Below are 24,883 nucleotides of genomic sequence, written 5' to 3'. Positions count from 1 at the left end.
CTGAATAGCAAGAAAAAGTCAGAACTGCGAGTTATAAACTAGGTTTTTCTGGGATTGTCCTCAAATGGTTCAGGTCATAATAAGGGAGGATACTGTGAACATAGGTGACCATAAGTCTAAGTGGACAATCCTTGACATACGGTGTCTCGCAAGGCTCAATTCTTGCACCGCTCCTGTTTAACTTGTATATGGTCCCACTGATGTCCAAACTATGGTCCAACCGTCCAAATAATGAAAAAGAACTAACAGCTATGCAGATCTCTTAAGCCCTATCGCCTAACGATTACAGCCCCATTGACTCCCTGTGCCAATGCATAAATTAAGTTAACAGTTAGATGTGCTAAACTTTCTTCAGTTAAACAAAGACAAAACTGAAGTCATTGCATATGGAAACAAAGATGAAATTCTCAAGGTGAATACTCTAGGGGTCCAAAAAAATGGAGTCGGACCTTAGTTTCAGTAGTCATGTCAAAGCAATAACTAAATCAGCATCTTATCTAAAAAATATTGCAAGAATTAGATGTTTTGTTTCAAGTCAAGACTTAGATAAACTTGTTCATGCTTTCTATTGTAATCGACTCCTCACTGGCCTTCACAAAAAAACCATAAGACAGTTGCAGCTGCAGCCCAGTCACATTAAACCAGTCCTCAGGTCTTTACACTGGCTTTCAGGTGCATTTAGAATTGACTTAAAGTATATTACTTGTTTATAAATCACTCAATGGCCTAGGACCTCGGTACATCGCAGATATGCTCACTGAATATAAACCAGATCACTCGGATCATCAGGTTCAAGTCAGAAATACTATGGGTTCACTCAAAGCAAGGCAAGTCCGCTTTTAGCCATTAGTCCAGCCGTAGCTGGAACCATGCAGCTCTCAGAAGAGATCAGATGTGCTCCAACAGCTCCACATTCAAGACTCAAAACACATCTGCTTAGCTGTGCATTTACTGAATGAGCACTGTGCCACGTCCGACTGATTGCACTTTATAGGTTTCCTCTTCTCATTCTTTTTATAATGGATTTAATACATTTGAAATCAATGTCTTATATTTTGTTTTTCTTATTTCCTATGCACTTCTTGTTGGTGATTATTTTATGACCCTTTTTATGTAAAGCACTTTGAATTACCACTGTGTATGAAATGTGCCATATAAATAAACTTGCCTTGCCTAAATTGCGAGAAATAGTCAGAATTACGAGGTATAAACTCTGAATTATGACTTTTCTCGCAATTCCGAGTTTATAACTCGCAATAATTCTGACTTTAATTCTCGCAATTTTTGAGTTTATAACTTTTTTCCCCTCAGAATTGCAAGAAATAAAGTCAGAATTACAAGTTATTTTAGTGTTGTGTGTGACCATGATAGTACTTTGTATTTATGTGCATTTTGTACACTGTTTGCACCTTTTATTTATCAGTATTTACCTCAGCTTGTAGAAAAGCTATTTGTGATGAACTTATTTGACTTATTACCCCCTGTGTGTTTTGGTGGTTGAACTTGTCAGTATATTAGTATAAAGGAACAAAACAGATTTTAGAACTTCAGTAGGTTGGCATAGGCCTATACAAGTTAATGAAATATGTTTTTTTTTGTTTTTTTTTTTACTGTAAATTTAAGTTAAATCCATAAAACCAAAATGTTTTGCTACTGTAGGCTATTTACTATGGTGAAGTACTGGCAAACCACAGCTGTTTTCATAAACTTTTATCTTGAGCTTTCTTCTATGACGAGAGAAAACGACAAATTTCAGGATAGAGAGCGAGAGGGCATTTGGAGCAGATTTGAGGACGTAAGCTGAGAGCTGCTGTTCAATACTCTGAGACGTCTCGCTATATTTGGACATCTCCCCTGAGATCTGGCCCGTTCCAAGTTGCCCCTTTCCCCTCCTTTTTACCGTTTTCCGTCAAGACCATGACTAATACATTTTTTCTTGATTGCTTAAATACTACCAGGCTTTTGAACTACAATTTCAAAACCATAACGCCATTTATCAAAAAGCACACCCATTTCCCTAAACTATAAACACTATTCCCCTGTTTTGACACACGAGTCAGATTTGTTGAACTGTCACTGCAAAACTCTACACACAAATCCCTTCATTTCTCATTGTCTACACCATGTTGTCATTTAGAAAGCACTAGCATTCAATATTGTGAACTCAAGTCAGCACAGCTTCAGCTAAATTAGCATACAATTAGTCAAAATTTATCACACACCAATCAGAACCTTCAATAGATAGGCTAGATAAAAGGGCCAGAGTCAGTTGATTCAGTTTTGGAACAATGGATCCAGAAAGACATGAAGGAAGAGGTTGAGGACACTGCAGTGGAGGAGAAGGAGGAGGAAGGTGAAGGGAAAGGGCAAGGAGACTAGTTGCCCATGTCTTTGTCCATGGTTTGACCATGAGGGAGGCTGGGTTACGAGTCAGGCCAAATTTGAGTCGCTTCACCGTCGCCTCAATCATAAGAACCTTCTGGGAGAAAAGCAGGTACAGTAGATGTACTTCAGACCGCCCTCTACTGTAACTTTTGAGAGCTGTACTATGTGCTCTTACAACACATACATGTACTGTAGCTGTTGCACTATACTGTAATAAAAAGAAATGCATCAAATTGCCTCACATACAGATAGAGATTCTTTTAATGCTTCCATTCTGTAAAAAGGATGTGTCACAGTTACAGTAATCAGTACTTCTATTTTTCTAGGACACAGAGACGATGAAATGGAAGAAGCCTGCCAAATATTTCAGTTGATGTGTGCCAGCGGGGAACAGGCATGCAAGAGGATTTTACCCCCGCGGCCTGGCCAGGGCCAATATACCCTGTGATGTGGACGAGATTCTCTGGCCTGACCCAGACCAAAGACGGGATGCTGAGGCGGAATGATTTTGTGTGTGCGTGTGTGTGTGTGTTGTACTGTGTAGTACATGAATGAATAAAAATGTGCCAATGTATCCATTGGTTGTGTCTTTTGTGTTCATCATGTGAAAAGGTTTGTGAGGGGGGGAACCACAAGCAACATTACTTACCAGTTTTGGAAATGTTGTTTTGAATGTATTGCACCAGTGTGTAAGACTATGTTGTAGTGTGTGTGATGTCTGAGGGCAAAGTTTGTTTTTTCAGCAAGAGTGATTGGTTTTGAGTGTAGAGCTTCATTTTGACCTGAAAATAGGATGTTTAGGGAACTGGGTTAGACGTTATGGATTTGTGTTTACTGTTTTGAGAATAGGAGGGATAGTTTCAAGAAATGTGTTTAAGCAATGGATAAAAACTGTAACACCAACTATTCCACATGACGCGGAAGAACGCGTTCTTTACGTGTCAGGATTTGGAACACGTGCCAGCGCTGCCGTTCTACACGTCTACCTCTTTTATATCTCTCTCCTGTTGTTCCTGTTGCTCGCACGGCGTAGTGTGTGAAACGCTGCGGCCAAGTCTTGGAGAGAGAGCATATGCCCATCTCTGCCTCTCTCACTTTCTCTCATCCTGACATGTGTGTCCTCCTCCGTCCTGCGGCCACCTGCGAGTCTTCCTGTGTCCCTTCTGCCGTTGCTCCGCAAACGTTTTTGAGCTAATATTGAACTCGCCAATGGCTACTGCTGAAGTGCCAACGGCTACTGCTGACATGCTAACAGCCACAATCAGCGCTGACGTTCAACCAAAGCTAACGTTACTGCTAAAGGATTACTCCAGGCAAATATGTTCTTTTTATATAGAAATAATTATAGCCTACTAAGAAAACTTTTCTTATTTTTCTAAAGAAAATGTAAAAGTTTTGGCCGTTAGACCGTTTGGCTGTTTGGCCGTTCTAAGGCGTTGCTAAGTAGTTTCTAAGATGTTCTAGGACTTGTTAGGGCTTTACCGAGAGGTTATTCACTGTTTTATGTTATCCACAGACAAAAAATAGCTAATTTCAGGCTGAAACAAAAGCAAATGCAAACCTTTTTGTTTGCTTACCAATATGTACACTGCTCAAAGTTTGGGGTTGGTAAGATTTTTAATGTTTTTGAAAGAAGTCTCTTATGCTCACCAAGTCTGCATTTGTTTGATCAGTAAACACAGTAATATTGCGAAGTATTGTTACAATTTAAAATAACCGTTTTCTATTGGAATATATTTTAAAATGTAACGACAAAGCTGAATTTTCAGCATCATTACTCCAGTCTTCAGTGTCACATGATCCTTCAGAAATCATTCTAATATGATGATTTTATGCTCAAGAAACGTTTATTATTATTATCAGTGTTGAAAACAGTTGTGCTGCTTAACATTATTGCACAAATAATGAAAAAGTATTTACTGTCACTTTTGATCAATTTAATGCATCCTTGTTGAATGAAAGTAATAATTTCTTTAAAGAAGAAGAAAAAAAATTCAGTGAGATCAGGACCCAGGCCTCGAACCTGGATCACCATGTACATTTTATTTGTCTAATTTTGTAGCTACTGTCCAGTAGATGTATTTTTTTTTCTGAAGAAGTAGCCTAATAAAGCACTGTTTTTTATATACTTACACCGATAGTGGAAATAAGTTACAGGATCTTGATAGACATGTTAACGCACAATGTGCATTGGCCTTTTAGCCATCACTATATTCACATTTCTTTCCACAACAATCAACAATAACAAGTTTCAACTCCCACATCCCCAGTTTTATCATTGGCTCAAACTGCATTGACAGCAGACGTTTATATATGTCATGTTACAGCGTCCTTTGCACATACTGAAACCGTTTAGACCAAAGTTATATTTGATGTTAATATCACATTTGTGGTTTATGTCACCATATTTTATGTAGTCTGCATATGCGAACATTGATCAATGTTTTTGATTTGATAAAGACTGTTTCGATCTGATCATACAAAGTTATTGTGTCACTTAAGGAGACTTGGAATATTTCAGTTGAGTGGATTCATTTCATGCTTTATTTTTTGGAGCTTAGTTATGTTTGGAGCTATGTTGACTTTCATAATATGGGCAAAAACAGCTGAAACTGAATATCTTCTTATGTGTCTAAGAATATCTTCTTATGTGATCCACAGAAGAAAGAGAGTCATACAGCCTTAGAATGACATGAGGTTGAGTAAATGATAACAGAGTTTTCATTGTTGGGTGAACACTACTATTTAACTTTGGAGTCTGAATGATTTTTAGGCTGCATTTATTTGTTTAAAATGTAGTGAATACTGTAATATTGTGAAAGATTACTACAAATAACTTTTATTCCAAAAAATAACATTTTCTATTTTAATACAAATTTAAAATGTAATTTAATCCTGTAATGGCAAATCTGAATTTTCAGCTGCCATTGTAAATCACCCTAATAGTTGATCCTCTTGAAAACAGTTGTGCTGCTTAATATTTTTGCCAAAACCCTGATATTTTTTCCCCCAGGATTCTTTGATGAATAGAAAGTTCAAAAGAACAGCATATATATAAGTCTTTTTCTGTCACTTTTAATCAATGTGTGCTTTGTGAATGAAAGTATTTGGCCTATTTTCTTTTTTACTTACCCCAGACTTTTGAACGGAATGCACAGCATGATTGCTTGCGTATGTGTATTTGCATAATTCAAACAGAATTTCTCTAATGCCTCTCAAACTGCTTAATACTGCTTTTAACCATATAAAAAGTGAGTCCAGCGAGATGAATCCACCTCCTGAGCTTTAGCACAGAGAGAAACTTCTATTAGGGCCACAGCAGCTATTGGTAGTAAAACCCAAACTAGATGCTGTACACTGAAGTATACGGTTATAAACAAGATTATGAAGTAAAATTTGTAGCGATTGCTGAAAGGTATTGCATTCTCGACTCAGAGTATGAAATTGCTACCAATATTATGTCTGGACTTCAAAGAATAAGAGTAGAAATGGCTCAAAATCATGGAAGCCATCTGTTTAAGAGTTATTTAAAAAGAGAGAGAGAAGATGGTTTAGAGGAAGGGAGAACGGAGGGAGGAGGGTTATAAAGAGAGAGAGAGAGAGTTAGAATAAATCCTTACCACATAATGATTACGGCTCACAAGTCCTGCCTCTGAAATGGAGTGCAGAAGGACCCGGGATTACAACTACAGTAATCTGAAAACCGCAACTGCTCTCTACAGCCACAGACGAGCACATCAACTCCAACAAAACATCAGGGGTCAGGGGAAATGAGGCACCTTCAACTACAGGAGACAAGAAAATAAATACAAACCCAAGGGAATAAGAAGCTAAAATATCCGTTGGCGAGCAATCAACAGCCGGCTAAAACAAGAAGCTCCACCTGTCGGCCCGTGCCACCTGTGTGCTCTTCCAACTGCCAGTTTTTGGAGTAACCCTTGGTGTCTTTTACTGGAATGAGGACTACACTGGAAAAATGAGGCGGAAACAAGTTAACAAGGTAAACGAAAGGTTACAATTTATTCTTTTGGATTGAAAAGAGACTCTGAATACATGGAATATTCCTTTTCCTTTTTGTTCATTTTCACATGGATCAACAGGAAATTCAAAATTCTATTTGACCTGTTTTTTGGACACAAAATAGTGAATTTCTAAAAAAATAAATAAACCTTTTCATTTTTTCTTTTCATTTGAGATGCAGATGAGATGCTGACAGACTTGGACCTGTCCAATGGAAGCTAAGACACATGTGTCCACCTAACCAGTGACTGTCCTGGACGAAGAGCTCTATGCGCATCTGCACCAGGACACTTGTGGACAACCGTCTCCTGCCTCTCATTTCTCCTCTGGCATCCGCTCTCCCTCCATCTCTCCACGCCACCTCCTCTTTTCCTCCCCCCTCTCTCCATCCGTCCCACCCTCCCCTCGCGGAAGATGATGTGACCTTCTGCCAAAACTGCGAGAGACCATGCCACTGTCACAGTGGGCTGTTCTGTCTACACTGAAATAGAATCAAACAAGAGCCACGAGAGAGAGAAAGAAGGAGGGGGGGACGGGGGAAAAAAGAAGAAGAAGAAAAAAAAATCAGGACGAGTCACGGAGGAGAAAATGTGCTGTCGGGCGTCCGGGCTGGATGTGGTTTGCCAAAGCAGGTAAGTGATCACCTTCACTTCTGCCAGAGGATGTTGCTGGCGCACGCACATATGTAGACACACTTTGAATGGGATTTTTGAAGTTGCGCACCTGTTAATTTGTGCTTTTAGTGACATAACTGTGTTTTAACAGCAGATTTATTTAGGATTTGTGCGAATGCTAAGTGTGTTTGTGTTATGAATCATCCTGAAAGTGCCTTGCTGTGTTCGGACAGGGCTGCGAAATCTCAAGTCGATGCACCCACAGGTTGGATGCTTGTTGAAATTGTAAAGTTTTCTTTCACAAGTGTGACCAAACCACCCCCCCAACAACAAAAAAACCTGTAGGTTAAAGCACATCGTTTCTGCAGTATGTCGCTCTGTGGTTTTCGACTTGCAGGTACTACAAAGATCAATCACTTCTCACTGCAAATTGAGTGCGTTTCCCGTTAAAGTCGCTGTGCTGGAATGTTAAAGAGGCTAGAAAATGAATTCCGTTGAGAGGTGAACTGAGAAATCTTGGATAGGAAGCAATGACAGCTTTCAGTAATTACTGTTGGGAGCAGTTATTAAGGAGCACACACTGACGCATTTGGGATTCGTCCCGCTGAAGCTGTGATAATGTTCCACTTTCATAGTGAGAAGAGGGTGCTTCATAAGAGCTAGGTGGATAATGGAAAGAGAGGTACTTGAGAGGGCTAGAAAAGACAAAAGGTGAAAGCTATCAGATCCAATCACAAGTAATCTTGAACAAAAATGGTCAGGAAAAAGAGGAGGGAAAGTTATTAGGAAATCGCAGCGGTGGGTGACAGTTTCAAAATTAGAAACAGCCCAGCTAAATATTTGCTCCAGGGCAAATAGAAAAACATCATCACAATCATAATAATAGCTCTTCAGTTGTCAGTCATATTGAGATGCTTTTCAGGGAAAAAAATGATTACATAGTTAAACAGGAGATGATTAGTAAAAATCATTTTGTAGAAAGATTTTGTAGAATGACCTGATTGCCCTTGTGTCCTCGTTCTCCTTTAGAGCAGTGCTATCAGAGTAATACTTTTTTTCTGTTAGAAGAATTATAACAGTGTTTTATGAACTGAGATGTGACCTGATATATGATTTTACTTTTAATAATAAGAAGTTTTGTACGTTGTAGTTATGTGCACATAGGCTGGATTTAGATGTTTCTATTAGGATATTTGCTGAGAAATGTACAGAAGATCTGAGAGGGTTGGCACTGCATCTGTAGTGTGTGTACTATGAAGGACACAGTGTACGTTGTAGAAGTGTAGGACGGTTACGTCAAGTGGCCGACTGTTACGTCAAGACTATGAGGTGTTCTCTCTGCATTCAAGACTTAATTGCAGTCGTTGGGCTTTATGTGTCACACTCTCTCAGCTTGTTATTTTTCAGCAGAGATGTCTATTTTTCCAGGGTTTTAAAAAAATGAAATTACTTACAGGTTACTAGATTTCTCAAGGTTAACCTGCTATAAGTGTAAAAAAATTATAACCTTAGCTTGTCACTGGGATAATAGGCTTAAAGATTCGCCTTTGTACCATAGGGTGCATATTAGTGCCTTAAGGGGGCATATTATTACCTTACGTTACTAAAATGCACCATTTAAGGGTTAAATAAGGCACAAAGGTGTACCTTTGAGGGAACTGTCCCAGTGATAAGCTAATGCCACAATTTTTGCAGATTTTTTTCCTCACAGATGAGACAGAGTTCACATTGCAAGTGCTGTTTGACCATGCAAAACGTGCCGCAACAATGCCAGTTTTTTTTTTTTTTCATTCTTAGGTGGTTGCCAGGGTGTTTTGACTGGCTTTTTGGTTGTTGTTTATTGGCCGAATGTAAAAGTATCTATGATTTTATGGATCAGGTCCCTCCTTATGGTTTGTTCAGTTGTTCAACTCTCTAACCCTGTAAAGCCTGACATATGAAATAATAGTCCAATTTTGTTTTAAATGGAACAGTTTATTTAACCTTTTGACAAAATATTGAAAAAAAGATTTAAAAAAAAATCGCATGTGTTTTTTGTTCAATATCACATATGATACACTAGGCTTTCATGGCTCATATAATATGATATAGAAGAATAAGGAGCTCATACTAAGAAAAACACCTCAATTTTATTGAGGCCCAAACTGAGCAAAAATATGAAATGCGTATAAATATCAGAGTCTAACTCTATATCTCCAAAAATATGTTGATATTTAAATGCGTATTTTATGATTAAAGCTCTGTAGTTTTAATGTAGGAGGCAAAGCATATAAAGCAATGCAATACAATGATGATTGAGAGAGTCCATTTCTTAAAGTCCTGATGTATCATATTTGAAAATGATATTTTAACATGATTTTTCAAAATTCTACGTCGCTTCAGTCCAGTAAGCGTTCATCTTGAAATATAACTATATTTCATAAGAATAACATAATATAACCGTAAGGATAACAATATAAAAGTAAAGGTTTCACAGCAAAAAGACACGTGTACCACAACATGAAGGGGAACGTTCTTATTATTTTAAAAGGCCTATTACTTACAGAAATGATGGATGGCAGAGGGCATGAACACTAGATTGCAGACAGCATGTTGATATCATGATATCATGTTGATAATTTGGAGGGCTTAAATGTGCCTATCAGATGTGATACAGTTGGCTTTAGGTACTTTGACACTATGAGCAATAGTAATAGTGGCTCATACAATCTTAAGAACAAAGTGATCTTTCCCAAAAAAGAAAGGTGATGATCAGTGGAAGAGCTTGGGAAAGTGAGCCAAGACATGGAGAGGGTGAGTGTGTGCTGGTTCTCAAATGCCCATGTGCGCTTCTATGTCAGAGAGTCTGTGTGTACGTCCACCCTGTTGTGTGGTGGACAAGTCAGTGCAGTGTGGAGCCAGCGAACCCTGGGATCAATGCATCTGTTCTCTGCTTACACAGAACACAAGCAGAATAGAGCTGCCCGTCCACTCTCCTTATCTGGCAACACTCAATACTCACAACGCAACACTTATCCCATCAGATTCTTTACATAAAAACAAGATTTCATCTAAATATAAATTATACCATTTCTTACTAAACTGTGTACTGAAACTGATGTATGCATGTCTGAACTAATGCAGTGACTAATAATTTTTTTAAAAACTTGAATCGAGGTAGCAAACAAGATGCAGAGTTCAGATGCAATTCACATTTGAATGTAAAGTTATACAATTAAAATTAATTGAAATCCAAAGAAATTCATATCACACATTTTTAACTAGAAAAGCAAGCAAAAAGTTTGAAGTTTGCAGGTTGATTGACAGATTCAGTATAGAGAGAGAGAGAGAGAGAGAGAGAGATAGATAGATAGATAGATAGATAGATAGATAGATAGATAGATAGAACACTTCATTGTCCAGAATGCACCACATGTGTAGTAAACTCCTCATCCTTTATATTAAAATTCCAGTTCAAGTTCCTACGGGATGTGGCTAATTTGATTCAAATTCAAACAAATGAATTGAAATGAAGCCAGTTGTTCTGTTATGATTTTTGCATTACCCGACCCACAACAATATCCCAGTGGTGAGTTTCTTTCTTTCTTCTTTACTTTAAAATCAGTTGCATTTGCATTTAGTTGCAGACATTTATTCTCTATAAAATAGCAGAAAGTTGACAGCTTGTTTCAATTTTAATCTCAGCAACTCCATAGCTACACCCTGGCAAAGACTTACAGCACACTAGGCAAACAGGTCAAATCAGCAGTCAAACAGACATTTCTAAACAGATGTTGTCTTAATCCTACGACGGCCCGAACATTCAACACATATACACACCAAACACACACAAAATGTGTCACATACATTCACACTAAAATGTCTCACACACACAACAGCGCACCCCAGGTGAACAAATGCACTTTAGCAGTGGGACTGAAACATTTCAGCAGTTGATGCTGAGGAATTGCATTACGTGCATTATGTTGTCTGATATCACCTAATGCCTCAGAATGACATCCAATCTTTGCACTGAGACAGTAAATGAATCAGACTGGGGCAGTAGTGCCGTTCTTGCTGGCAGTCTAATGAATTGATGTGGTTTTATGAAGATGACGACGTTGGAAAGCCACAATGACAGTGCCGTAAATTGAATGACTGTTTGAGCTATGGCTGTGTCTGTTCACCCAACATTTTTAATTCTGGCATCATTTACTCACCCTCAAGCCATTTCTTTCTTTTGTGAACATTAACAGATGTTTTACAGAATGTTCATGCTGCTCTTGCGTCTAGATGGCTTGTGCACTATATTCCACATATTAGGAAATTCATACAATAGCTTGTGTGACCAAACTGACCAAAACAAAAAACAAACAAACAAAAAAACGTCAGTAAATGCTAATGTTTCTTTTTTGTGTGAGCTGTTCTTTTAAGACTGTTGTGCTGTCCAGTATTTTAAATGAATGACTGGCTCTGCTCACACCGCTTGATGAGATCTGTCTCTCAAGAACAACATCCAGCGCTGCATCACAGCATACAGGACAATGCCTTGTCAGCAAGTTTTTACATTATGTGTCGCCCAGAGCTGATCAGCTTAGAAATGACTTAAACTGACTCCATCGGTGAGGAGAACTCGTTAAAGTCCCCCTCTAGTCAATAATTTATTCCTTAAAACTCATCTTTGATCACTAAAAGGACATAATTTAAATGTTTCTTCATGCCTTAAAATAGCTTGAATGTAACTCCACACCCTTGCTTCATTTAGATCCATTCATTTAGATTTGGATCCATGAATATGCTAATTAGCCCGCCTCCACTCACTCAAGCTCATAGATTCACTCGGCCAACTTACTAAGGTAAACGCTGCAATAGTATCGTCTTTTCAACGTCGCACACATAACGGTAATTATTAGGATTAGCCTTTTGCTTGACTATGTTATCAACAGCTAATAATGTGTTGCTTATGTTACACAAACTATGTTCCCGTTCACCATCTCAGTCTGCCTTCTAACAATCATCAGAAACACTTTGAACAACATACACCCGCTATATTGCTAAATCTACCCCGATTTTTCATATCAACAAAAAAATATACCGGGATAACCTGGCTTCTCTCCAGACTCCCCTGCTGTCTCGCTGTTAATGATATGCTAAACCCGCCGGCACGTTGATGCGATTGGTTACAAGGTAGTTTGTGACGTCAGAAACACCCGCGATTTCAAACTGCGTTTTTGAGACTGTCTTTGGTTCTTTTGAGACAAGACATGGTTTGTCTATGTTTTAACTACAACTTATGCTCACGATAGCATACTACCATACAAAAATGCAAAATTACCAAATTACCATTTTATTTATCTACCACCAGATAGATAGACAGATTATAGATAGACAGACAGACAGAACAACATTAGATAGATAGATAGATAGATAGATAGATAGATAGATAGATAGATAGATAGATAGATAGATCATTTTTATATGAACTTGTTTTAAAAAGGAGAGAGGTTAGTGATGCAAATGAGTTCAACCCAACCTGATTAAATGACAACCATGACACACCCGCTGTGAGACAGATGAAAAAGCAGAGTTTGCATTATTGCTCCAAGGTCATGTAGGGGAAATTGTACCTTTCTTAAGCAACAAGCTCCCATGGCCACATAATCTGTCAATCAGTGTAATTCCTTTGAGAAACGGGCAGGAAATGAACATTTCTCCTTCAACTGCAGGTGGAAACGTGATTACGCACGTCTCTCTCGTAAGTTCGGAAGCGGGGAACCTCCTTTGGCACGCTCAGGTGTTACTGTCAACAAAACACGTGCTTGTATTTGTATTCAGAATGCAATCCAAGTGCACCCTGTCCACTATAATGTCCTCTGGCAAGGAAGAAACACAATGTTGGAGGATGCAAAGAAAACAACAGCAGAAACCAAAGCATATCCCTGCTCCCCTGCACTGCAGTGTTGCAGTGTCAATATTACATCTGTGAGATGTGATATTTACTTTTTTTACAAATGAATGTATTGAAAAATATATTTACAATTTTCATTTACAGAGAACTCTGTAAATTAAACTCGTGCTGGTGACTTGTGACATTAATCATGTGACATGTTTGACTTGTTGAGTACACTATAAAAAGCAGTAATCTGCATTTGTTACTACCTTTTGGAGCTTTTTCTATCTGATCTAACCCTTAAATTTAGTTTTCATGGTATATCCTAATGTATTTAGCTTTGTTGAAAAGTATTTTTTTGACTTAAGGTCTATTAATTCATTCAATATTACCACATTTTTTAGTTAACAATTGTTTTTAGTGTAAACAACCACCTACTGTAGCAACTACCCTAGCAACACCCTAGCAACTGCATAATGTACTAAAATCACAGAACACCTTAGAAACAGCATAGCATCACCCACATGTATATTTTGACTCTGATGATGGTTATGATTTTAAAACTACAGCTAATTTTCTTAATTCTTTGTAACTTATTTTGAAGTTTTAAAGGCACACTATGCCGTTTCCATTTTTCTCAAACAGCGACCCTCTGAGTCGCTGTGGAGTACTTGTATTTAACGTTATACCACTCACGCAGAGCTGTCTCTGCACTCTTCCGACCGCGCTTTCTTCGTCGACTCTGCCATGATTCACGTCTGAAATGCGTGCTAGTGTCTTCCAAAGAGGCTTCTTCATATGTTGTTGATGTATGTGACGTTGTACCGTAAAGCAAGTCGTGATTCTCGCGAGATTTGTCGGGGCGCCACCTCTCAAACTTCTTATCTGGTTTTGCCAGTGGCGCCCCCCCTCTCCGCTTTGCTATTGGGATGATTCACCCTACTACGAGTTTGTTTACCATTGAAATGATTTTGATTAAGGTACAAATTTTGCATAGTGTGCCTTTAAAGGATCAGTTGCCCCATGAAGAAAATTCTGTCATCATTTACTCACCCTCATGTTGTTTTAAAGCTGTGTAACAAAAAAGAAGATATTTTTTTGAGAGTATCTTTTTGTCTATATATGGTGAAAGTCAATATATATTTATTCATATTTAGAATTAGCTTTTATTTTAATATTTTCAGTTTTCATTTTAATTTAAAAAATTTGTTTAGGTTATAGTCATTTTATTTTCTATTTAGATTTAATTTATTTTTATTTCAGTTTTAGCTCAAATGTGCTGCGTAACACGAGAATGAACCTCATTGGTTCATGAAGAAGGTCAAACATGCTGCGTAACACGAGAATGAACCTCATTGGTTCATGAAGAAGGTCAAACGTGCTGCGTAACACGAGAATGAACCTCATTGGTTCTTGCAGAAGCTCAAACGTGCTGCGTAACACGAGAATGAACCTCATTGGTTCATGAAGAAGGTCAAACATGCTGCGTAACACGAGAATGAACCTCATTGGTTCATGAAGAAGGTCAAACGTGCTGCGTAACACGAGAATGAACCTCATTGGTTCTTGCAGAAGCTCAAACGTGCTGCGTAACACGAGAATGAACCTCATTGGTTCTTGCAGAAGCTCAAATGTGCTGCGTAACACGAGAATGAACCTCATTGGTTCATGAAGAAGGTCAAACATGCTGCGTAACACGAGAATGAACCTCATTGGTTCATGAAGAAGGTCAAACGTGCTGCGTAACACGAGAATGAACCTCATTGGTTCTTGCAGAAGCTCAAACGTGCTGCGTAACACGAGAATGAACCTCATTGGTTCTTGCAGAAGCTCAAATGTGCTGCGTAACACGAGAATGAACCTCATTGGTTCTTGAAGAAGGTCAAACGTGCTGCGTAACACGAGAATGAACCTCATTGGTTCATGAAGAAGGTCAAACATGCTGCGTAACACGAGAATGAACCTCATTGGTTCATGAAGAAGGTCAAACGTGCTGCGTAACACGAGAATGAACCTCATTGGTTCTTGCAGAAGCTCAAACGTGCTGCGTAACACGAGAATGAACCTCATTGGTTCTTGCAGAAGCTCAAACGTGCTGCGTAACACGAGAATGAACCTCATTGGTTCTTGCGGAAGCTCAAACGTGCTGCGTAACACGAGAATGAACCTCATTGGTTCTTGCGGAAGCTCAAACGTGCTGCGTAACACGAGAATGAACCTCATTGGTTCTTGCGGAAGCTCAAACGTGCTGCGTAACACGAGAATGAACCTCATTGGTTCTTGCGGAAGCTCAAACGTGCTGCGTAACACGAGAATGAACCTCATTGGTTCTTGCAGAAGCTCAAACGTGCTGCGTAACACGAGAATGAACATCATTGGTTCTTGCGGAAGCTCAAACGTGCTGCGTAACACGAGAATGAACATCATTGGTTCTTGCGGAAGCTCAAACGTGCTGCGTAATTCAAGAATGAACATCATTGGTTCTTGCGGAAGCTCAAACGTACTGCGTAATTCAAGAATGAACCTCATTGGTTCTTGCAGAAGCTCAAACATGCTGCGTAACACGAGAACGAACCTCATTGGTTCTTGCACGTCAGGCAAACATGCTTGAGATTCGTTTTACCACAAATGATGTGTGCATCGATGAATGTTTATATGTGAATTAGTCTAAATGAAATTTGTTCATCATATATACAGTAAATTTGGACTGAACCACTCAATTCATATGGATTAGTTTTATGATCTCTTTATGAACTTTTTGAAGCGTCAAAGTGGTAGTTGCGTAGACTGTTAATGGAGGGACAGAAATCGCTCAGATTTCATTAAAAATATCTTGATTTGTGTTCCGAAGATGAACGAAAGTCTTACAGGTTTGAAACGACATAAGGGTGAGTAAATGATGACAGAATTAAAAAAAAATTGTGAAATAATCATATTAGTATAGTAGTATAGAATTACTTAGTAAAATCAAGTAATTTTTTCACTTCAGAGATGTATCTAACACTGCTGTGTCCCTTCCCTCTGCAAAGGTTACTGAAAGTTACTACGTTTTCAACACATGTCGGATGGGTGTCAATCCACAAGGCAGATTACAAAACAAAGTGGTAGCCTATGTTTACACGCGGATTATTCTGTGCGAGTGGGTTTGTGGCAGTGCGAGTTGGAGAAAGTGAGTGTTGTGCGTGAGCAGATATGCTGCTGTTAAAGCAGCCTGATGACATCTGGACGAGGGGAGATTCTGTGGCGGATGCCACAACCTCGGCTTAAGGCCGTTTTATCATGATCCCACACTCCAAATAGCCCACACACACACACACACATACATATGTATGTATCTATTTAACAAGAAAACCCAGTATGGTTTTGCTGTACACCATAACCCAACATGCACTAGAGTTTAGCGTTAACAGTGGTGCCATATAAGATATATGGAGTCTACGGCTACATGTGTCAAGTAAAATGGATCGTTGCCCCTGCGACACATTTTCAATTCCAGCGTAATCTGCTGCCTTTCAGATGTTATTACAGTTAAACAGCCTGGGAAAAAAATCCTCACTCACGCAAAAACAGACCAAAAAAAGAAAAAGAAAATCGGCTTGTTGTGCTAAGAAGGTTGACATTGAGTGAGAAATGTGTTTGGGGGAAAGGATCTTGATGGATGGACTCTTTGCATCCTTCTAGGACTCTGGGTTAATAGAGATCTTTACAGAAAGTCCTAGGCGCTGGTCCAGGACCAGATCCATGTCCTTTCTGATGATCAAGATTAATGCTGATGAGAGAGAAGCAGTGTGAAGAAGCTTGTTGTAACCTTTGTTTTCTATATTGAGATTTTAAGACAAAATAACGTAAATGTGATATTTTTGGTGCTGCAAACGGTTACCATGTTTTTTTGTTTTTTCTTAGCTTCTTTTTATCATTTGCATTTTGCAGTTTTCTAAATGTGCAGTTTAAAACAGAGCACACTGTTTGGAAATACTTTCTCCGACAATGCACTGATCTTGACTGACCTTCTATTGGAATTGTGATGAAAGAACCGGTGATGGTCATTTTTTGTTTGGACTGCCCCAAAAATGTAGACATTTTGGAACTTGGAACTGGTTATTATGAATTAATTTAATGAATTATTACAAATTAATTTTTAGAAGTACAAATATTCCATCTGGCCTCTCAATGAATATCAGGTCATAAAAATGCATGCATAATAATTAGAAAATGTTGTTTAGGTGGAGTATAGCATGTCACATTTCTCGACACATCTGTGACTGTCATGTCACAGAACCCATGTATGAACTGATAATTCATTATTTATTAGTGGATGTCATAAGTGTAATTAAGGGGAAAATAGATAGCCTTGTTAGTTAAAAATGCCACACTAAACAAGTTAGTTGGGTTGTAGCAGTTAGCTAATAACGTCTTAAACTTCAGCTCAAATTTGTGAGTTTATGATCTATCATATTGTGGTTTGATATTACAACCACAATTTGAGTATTAGGTTGTTGAGTGATATTACTTTTCTAAGTGTCATATACTGTATATAGGGTACAACAGGGCTAAAGGCACACCCTAAGAAAAATAGTGTATGATTGCAGAAAAAAAAAGTTTGTATTGAGCATTGATGGAGCCACATACTGTATGTGAAAATAAATCATAAAAGTGGATTGTAAAAGTGGATTGCTTTTACCCCACATAAGGGGTAAGAGCTGTGGCAAGTTTTTGTGCCATCTAGTGGTTTAGAATGTGTCTTTTACCCCAGTGTGCCTTTAGCCCTGTTATTATTTACGCTTAGTGTACAGTAAAACACCCTGAAGGAGGCACTGGAATATCAAAGAGACTTGTACTGTATGTGGACTCTTTTGGCTTGGAATAGTAAATTACCAGCTAGCAGCCACTTAAAAACTGTACACCTTAGCAACCGCATAGCAACATCCTGGCAACCACCCAGAACATATTAGCATTGTGTTGGCATGCACAGGCAAACACCACTCATATTTTGTTTAGATAATGTAAAAACCTAATTTGCAATTACATCTGGTATCTGCCAATACAGATCAAGGTCAAACCTCTATTTTACTCTGGTTCTTTGTGACTGCCGGTGACTAAAGATGTCATTTGATCTCTATTAAATGAGAATAATGAAGAGACATTAATTTGTATGCATTCAAATGCAGTAAGATTTGGACGTAGAAAAGTTCTAAGGGGCCGTACAATGTTGGATCAGTCACCTTGTGAGGCATTTGATAACCTGCAGCAGCTCTCAGAATCAGTCAGTGTCATGTTAAGCCAGCACGACTGCTGCATGACTGTGCTTTAATGAGTCTTAATGGCTCTTTAATGGCTCGTTAAGCCACAGTCATGCAGCAGCCTTAATGAGAGCCCTGTGAGCACGTGCACATGCTAAAATACACTGTCAAACACAACACCACAAGAGAATCAGCAAAAAGTCTCTAGGCCAGTCATGTGTCATGATGCGTAATGGGCTTTTCACTGGGGTCATTTTAAACCCTGGGTCAACACAATCCTGGGTTACCTTGTACTGTGTTTCACTGCTTATAATCTTGGGTTAGTAATTTACACTGTATACCTTAGGCTGTATACTGTACCTTAAAGTAGCCTTAACCTAGAGTTAAAGTCCACATGAAATCAAAATTGACCATATTTACTTTGTTTGCCTAAATTGATCGTTTTGTGGTGAACAATTCATCCATGCAAGTCAATCCACACAAAAAAATGTTTTGGCTTCATAATCTTTAATCAAAATCTATCAAAAATTTAATCACGCGGACTTTAAGTATAGTGTGATAAGCGCATAAGAAGATGCAGGGCAACTAAAGAAACCACATTAAGAGCATTGGTTGTGTGGTGTGACATTGTAGTTAAGGCTTTGTGGGTTCAATTTAGAGGGCCATGGTTTGGAAGGTTAGCGTGGGCAGATACACCATCTATCTATATCTATAGTGAATAAATATTTTAAAGTCCCCCTGTAGATGATAATTTTATCCCTTAAAACTCATCTTTGATCACCAAACTGGCATATTGAGACGTTTATTCATGCCTTAAAATATTACCCTTGCTTCATTTAGTATACCCGGATCTATGAATATACAAATGAGCCCCGCCTCCACTCACTCATACAGGCTCGTCAAGTCGATGTATCAGAATGGTAATGCGTTTTATGTATCGCCCTAGATAACATCGGACACATAACGGTAATTAATATGATTAGCCTTTGACTTGACTATGTTATCAAACAGCTAATAATGTGTTGCTAATGTTGCATGAACCATGTTCCCGTTCGCCATTTCAGAGTCAAACAGCTGCTTTCTAAAAATGTATATCCTTAGAAACGCTTTGTAAGGCATATTATATTATATTATATTATATTATATTATATTATATTATATTATATTATATTATATTATATTATATTATATTATATTATATTCAACCCAGATGTGAGAAGCAAGGTCCTTAATTTCTGCTAAACATGATAGGTCATGACATATCGCATTTTTATGGTGGAAATATAATATTTAATAAGACAAAATATTTGCTTTTTACAGAAAAGTATATTATTAATATGAATTATATTATCACAAAATTCCTTGTATGACACATTTATGCACATTGGGTTGTTTTTATGATACATGAAAAAAGTTATTAGTTAATATTTATTTCATTATTTTAGTGCCATGTGTGTTGCCCGGATAATTCTGTCCATACCGTACAGTACAGTCAGCTGCCTGCAACCTGGAAGCACGAATGGATGCGGGCGGTACAGAGAGAAAGTACATGTGCGCATTAATGTGACAGCTTGTTACTGATGTTTATCACGAGGCCATAATGACAACACAGGTAAAAATGAACCTGGAGATTGTCATGGTCGATGACAGTCAGTCGGTTGTGGAGTTACGATAGCTAAGAGGTGAAATCTGATGGCAGGCTGAATGAATGCTGCATTTTAAAAATTTGTCAGCGCCACAGTCACGAAGATTCAGATTAAAATGGAGCGCTGACCTTGATCTGATGTGACAATAACCGCGTCTGTTTATTGACTCGGCTGTTTGTCCAAAAATGAGATCAGTGGAGGTGCGTGTAATTTGAAATTACCCTTTCAAATCCCCTACAAGCCCATGAGCATTTTAATGGGAACAGTTTGCTAAGCAAGATGTTTAACCACCCAAACATTTTTGTACCTTATTCATTATATTATATTATATTATATTATATTATATTATATTATATTATATTATATTATATTATATCTGCAATATATAGTGATTATAATATGTAAAGCTACACAGGATGTTAAAGATTTTTGCCAATATGCTATAGTTCTTGTGCAATATTCAATTTTATTTCAACTGACAGGTCAAGCACATGAAAGAGAAGATTTTTGAGAGCTTAATACGTTGGCCTAGTATTTCCCTTTTTTACAGTCATCTCCGATGGATATGTGCCTCGTCAAGTAGGGAGTTATGGGAAGGAGTGCATCTTTAAATGTCATACCATTATGAGTAATTTGACTGAATCGGAGTGTGATGGAACTGGAGTTGGAATATAATTCTCTTTGACATATCAAAGGTCCAGAATGCTGCAACTGAATGGAAAATGAGCTAGGGGAAGGATGGAAATGCTTTCCTAAGAATTATACTTTTTAGAAATGTATAGTTCCTCCCAATGTGTGAGGACTTTAACGGGAATTTTTAATTGGATTGACAATGACCTTGAAGTTACCAATTTTAAAAGCCTCAGAACTTGCAAAACCAGATTTCAGCTTACAGAAATATGTTGGGCTATTTGGGTAGTCTTGTTAAAATCAATGTATGGTATCAATAGCAATCAATAAGAACTATGTGATTGTAGCTTTTCTTCCTTCCATCCACTAGAGGGTATTGAACACTTCTTTGAGGTTTGAAGCGCTGTATTAAGTTCATGCTGCAAGAGATATAATCAGGCCTGCAGTATGCACACGTAATCTCCACATTTGTTTTGCTCAAGACACTGTACAAACAATATACATGTCCAAAAAAAGAGTGGTAGTGGATAAGGAATAGAAGATGGGAAGGGAGTTGAGCGTGATGGGATGCTTCATGCCAGGCTGGATCTGTGGTCGGTACTTTGATCTAATCTGGTCTATGTTCTCAGAGGCTTTCTCAGAGACTTTCAGAGAGCCAAATCAGAGAGGTCATTCATCTGAGCAGACACACAAACTTTCTACTGATAGCTGCTCGGGACAGGCAAGGACAGTGACACATATTAAACCCACAGAGGGAGGGAGAGAATAAAATAGTGTGAGAGAGAGGAGGGGAAATGGAGTATAAATTATAGACTTGTAGATTGGTTGACTGGATTACAACTCTTAAAGGTGAAGTGTTTTATCTGTGTGCCGCTAGAGTCACCAAAGGGAATTGGAAAAATAATAATTGTTGTTTCTGGATAATTTCCCCTGTGTTCCATTATAGAGAGCCTAAGTCCCTCCCCTCCGCTTCCGGCTCATGGGACCTTACTTCGGAAAAAATATGTATGGTAGTCATTATTGATAGAGACAACTTATCTTTTTATTCCGTCTGAACTGTGCCCTGAATTACACATATGATGTTTGTCAATTTAAAAGATAATTATGAAAGTCAAGAAAGTCGCAGTTTGTCATAAAACAGAAGAGTAACATTTAGTTTTATGTGAAAATCGCTCAATGAACTACATCTCTCGTCTCGCACTATGTACGTCATAAGATCCGTTGCTCGTATGTGTGCAGTCTGGTACAAAACACTCAGGCATGACGGCGTAACGTTACGATTATAACGTAAGACTATAGAAACAGACAGAGGTTAGCTTCAGTAAAGTTAGCTTCATTCATTGAGAGAAAAGGTATGACGTCACACGTGCGCCTTTTGGGTTTGTAGTGTCTGTAATTACGCATTTTCACAGTCTTATACCTCAACAGTTTTACATCAAACTGCGACTTTCTTGACTTTAAAATGTATATTTTAAATTGACAAACATCATATGTGTAATTCAGGGCACAATTCAAACGAGATCAAAATATTTGTTGTCTCGCGCCATTGACTACCATACAATATTTTTCCGAAGTAAGGTCCCATGGTGATCCACCAGAAGGGGAGGGACTTAGGCTCTCTATTGGTTGGACAAACAGATAGTCCCGCCCACAAATGTATGTTGGTTCGAGCCTTTGCTTCTGTATCGGGCTTGTTGGGTTACTCAAATGAACAGAGCCCCTGTTTACTTTTCTCAGGGAAAACAACCTACAAATGGCTTGTTTATAGCTGCATATTAAAGGTGCAGTAAGCAATTTCTGAGAAACGCTGTTGATATTTGAAATCATCCCAAACAAACACACCCCTCCCTTTATTGCTCTGTCCCCAAAATGCATGAACTTGCAATGCAAGAGTGTCTCTTTTATCATATCTGAAGCGAAGCAAAATAATGCTCCATGAAAATAAAGTGAAGATGGCAAACAAACGAAAAGGAAGAACAAAAAATGAACAGTATATATGAAGAGTATATACAAGCAAGAGTTGGTTGTTCGTCGCCAGCAGCACAGCAGCTCTAGACAAACAATGACACTCAAAACTGTCCTGTTACTAACATTACAAGAGCTAACATTACAACAAAAACAACAGCACTGTAAAACATGGCAAAACTCACAAATGGAACAAGAGTCTACAATGGAGCTAGTCTCTCTAGCTCTCGGTCTGTTGTTGTTGAGTAATTGTTTTCTTGAAATGTGTTTGTTTGTTCATTCATGTATTCATTCACTCTGTAAATAATTAAAATATATGATTTTTGCATTACTGTATTGAGAACTGAAAGTTGAGTTGTTAATTGTCAATATTATCATATAATATTATATTATATTATCCAGAAGAGGAAGGAAGCCACTTAATTTCTGATGAACATTAGTCAAGACAGATGTTCAAAAACCGTTTGATTCTGCAACCCTATTAACTCAAGTACATCACAATTCGCTGTACGTGTGGACTTATGAATAATGCACCACACCGTTTGCATTCAAATCATTTATAGTAGCAATTTATATCAATAAATTGCTGAACATTTGTCACGGCTGTTATAGCGAATGAGTAAATGTAATAAATCAACCGAACAGACAAGCTTGTGCATTGAAATTAGTGTGTAGCCAGTGCACTCGTATGTTAGAGCTATTGGGAAGCACCGTTTACTTTTTGTTCCACTTGATGGATATTTGTGTAAGAGTAACAAGGCCATGTGGACTGTGTGTCGTGCGTCTCTTTCCTCCGAGTAAGCAACCATGTTTAATCTGCCAACTGCTGTGTTGAAATCTGTCACTGTCGCTGTATAAAAAGCTCCACCGTGCTTTAGCTCGCGTTTACCAATAATGTGCTTTAATCAAATTCACCACATGCATTAATATGGTTCATTTGTCTGTTTGACATATACCTGAATTAAAAGGCCATATCGACAAAAGCAAGGTGTTTGATTAGGTCACTGATGAGCCATTTGGCCAATCCGTTAAATTTTGTACTCCACTGTTTATCACTAATTCATTGTGTAGCAGAACTTGACTTATATATATTAACACATTATGCAGCCTTGGTGAGCACAAAGAGACTTCCTTTAAAACCATTAAAATAATCTTACTGTCCTTAAAACTGCGAAACATTACATGTAAATCTTCTGTACAGGGTGGGTGCAGGAATAAAGGCATTACAGCAGGCTTCTGTGCCACACGAGACCGTCAGATGAGGTGATACCATCAGATTGCGAAGCATGACATACTAGGGGGGATTACAGAGGGATTACATGGTGTCTGGCTCATGAGACACTGTAAATTTGGTCAGCATGTTAAAAGTGGCATCTCCACAGCACTGGTCCCCAGGCGGCTGGACAGCTAAAGCCATTCAAAGAACTGAATCCCTTTAAAAACAGTGCTGAGTCTGACGGATAACCCTACGCGTCAATACGGATGCTGTTCAAGGATCACTGCTTTGATATTGCTGGATCTGAGATCTGAGGAAGATTGGGCGAGTTATAAATGAAAGATGATAAATGAAAGCTTAAATTAACCTCAATTTTACGTCTAAGGTTTTTCTATCCATATTGGTGGATTAAAACATGCCTTAAAATCTAAAAACATAACTTTAAGGCCACTGTTTCTAGCATGTATTGACTTTTCATTTCAGGGATTATGTTAGACGGTCTGCAAAAATAAAGGCCAAAGGCACACAAGTTAGGGCTTATAAATCCACACATTCTCCATTTGTTGAAAAAAAAATCTTTTTTTTTACAGTACCCGCCATCTGTTGGATGTGGTTTGAGAGTGGCGGCTCTTAGTACAGCAGCTGGACAACCCAGTGACTCCTGAGCATGACTCTAAACGTGCAATACGACTCTAATGGCCTCTAACATTTCATATAAAAATAGTTCTAAAAGGTTGGCTTGATGCGTTAATGCCGACTGACAACAGAACGGCTCTGATGTCTGGATTATGAAGTATTATGGCAATATTGTTGCATGGATGAAACTGATCCTTTTACAGTACCCCACCTTTTGCTCTGTGTGTGCACAACAGTTAAATTCCATGTGTATCTTTAGTGTGCAAATTAGACACTTTACAATCGACCTTGAGTTCAACACTAAACTGTGTTCACAACCCATTTGACTTTTGACTTTTTGACAATTTTATCCATCAATTTTCCTTATATTGGAAATGTATTAGATTATGAAATGTGGGAGGGAGTTAGCCAAAAAGTCATTTCAGAGTCTGGAAAAGTTTTTTTTTTTTTTTTCATAGATTACAAAGTATTTTTTTTTTCTTTGGAATAATGTGCACCATAGAATCAGGCACAATATGACCATGAAAATGTATTAAGAAAGTAAATAGACTAAATTTTTACTTTCATTTTGACCCAAGGAAGATATTGTTTTACCTGATCTGGCTCTTAAAATTATTTTTGTTGGAGTAACCTGTAATAATTTAAAAGTAATGAATAATATT

General features: G+C 38.1%; 1 protein-coding gene across 2 annotated transcripts in view; it reads left to right on the top strand.

The window, feature by feature from the left end:
- The first annotated feature begins 6,020 nt into the window (after positions 1-6,020).
- grin2ca (glutamate receptor, ionotropic, N-methyl D-aspartate 2Ca) overlaps positions 6,021-24,883 on the top strand; it is a 66,722-nt gene continuing 47,859 nt past the window's right edge. Inside the window, exons 1-2 of one of the 2 annotated variants that reach the window (XM_084130376.1) lie at positions 6,021-6,385; positions 6,587-7,037. The gene's annotated coding sequence lies outside the window, so the exon portion shown is untranslated. Of the gene's footprint in view, positions 6,386-6,580; positions 7,038-24,883 lie in introns of both variants that reach the window. The other variant, XM_084130375.1, reaches the window with a different exon arrangement.

This window comes from Abramis brama (assembly GCF_963993115.1).
Source record: "Abramis brama genome assembly, chromosome: 1".
Lineage (NCBI taxonomy): Eukaryota > Metazoa > Chordata > Actinopteri > Cypriniformes > Leuciscidae > Abramis > Abramis brama.
Note: the sequence above shows the minus strand (reverse complement) of the source record. Positions and strands in the feature narration are given on the sequence as shown.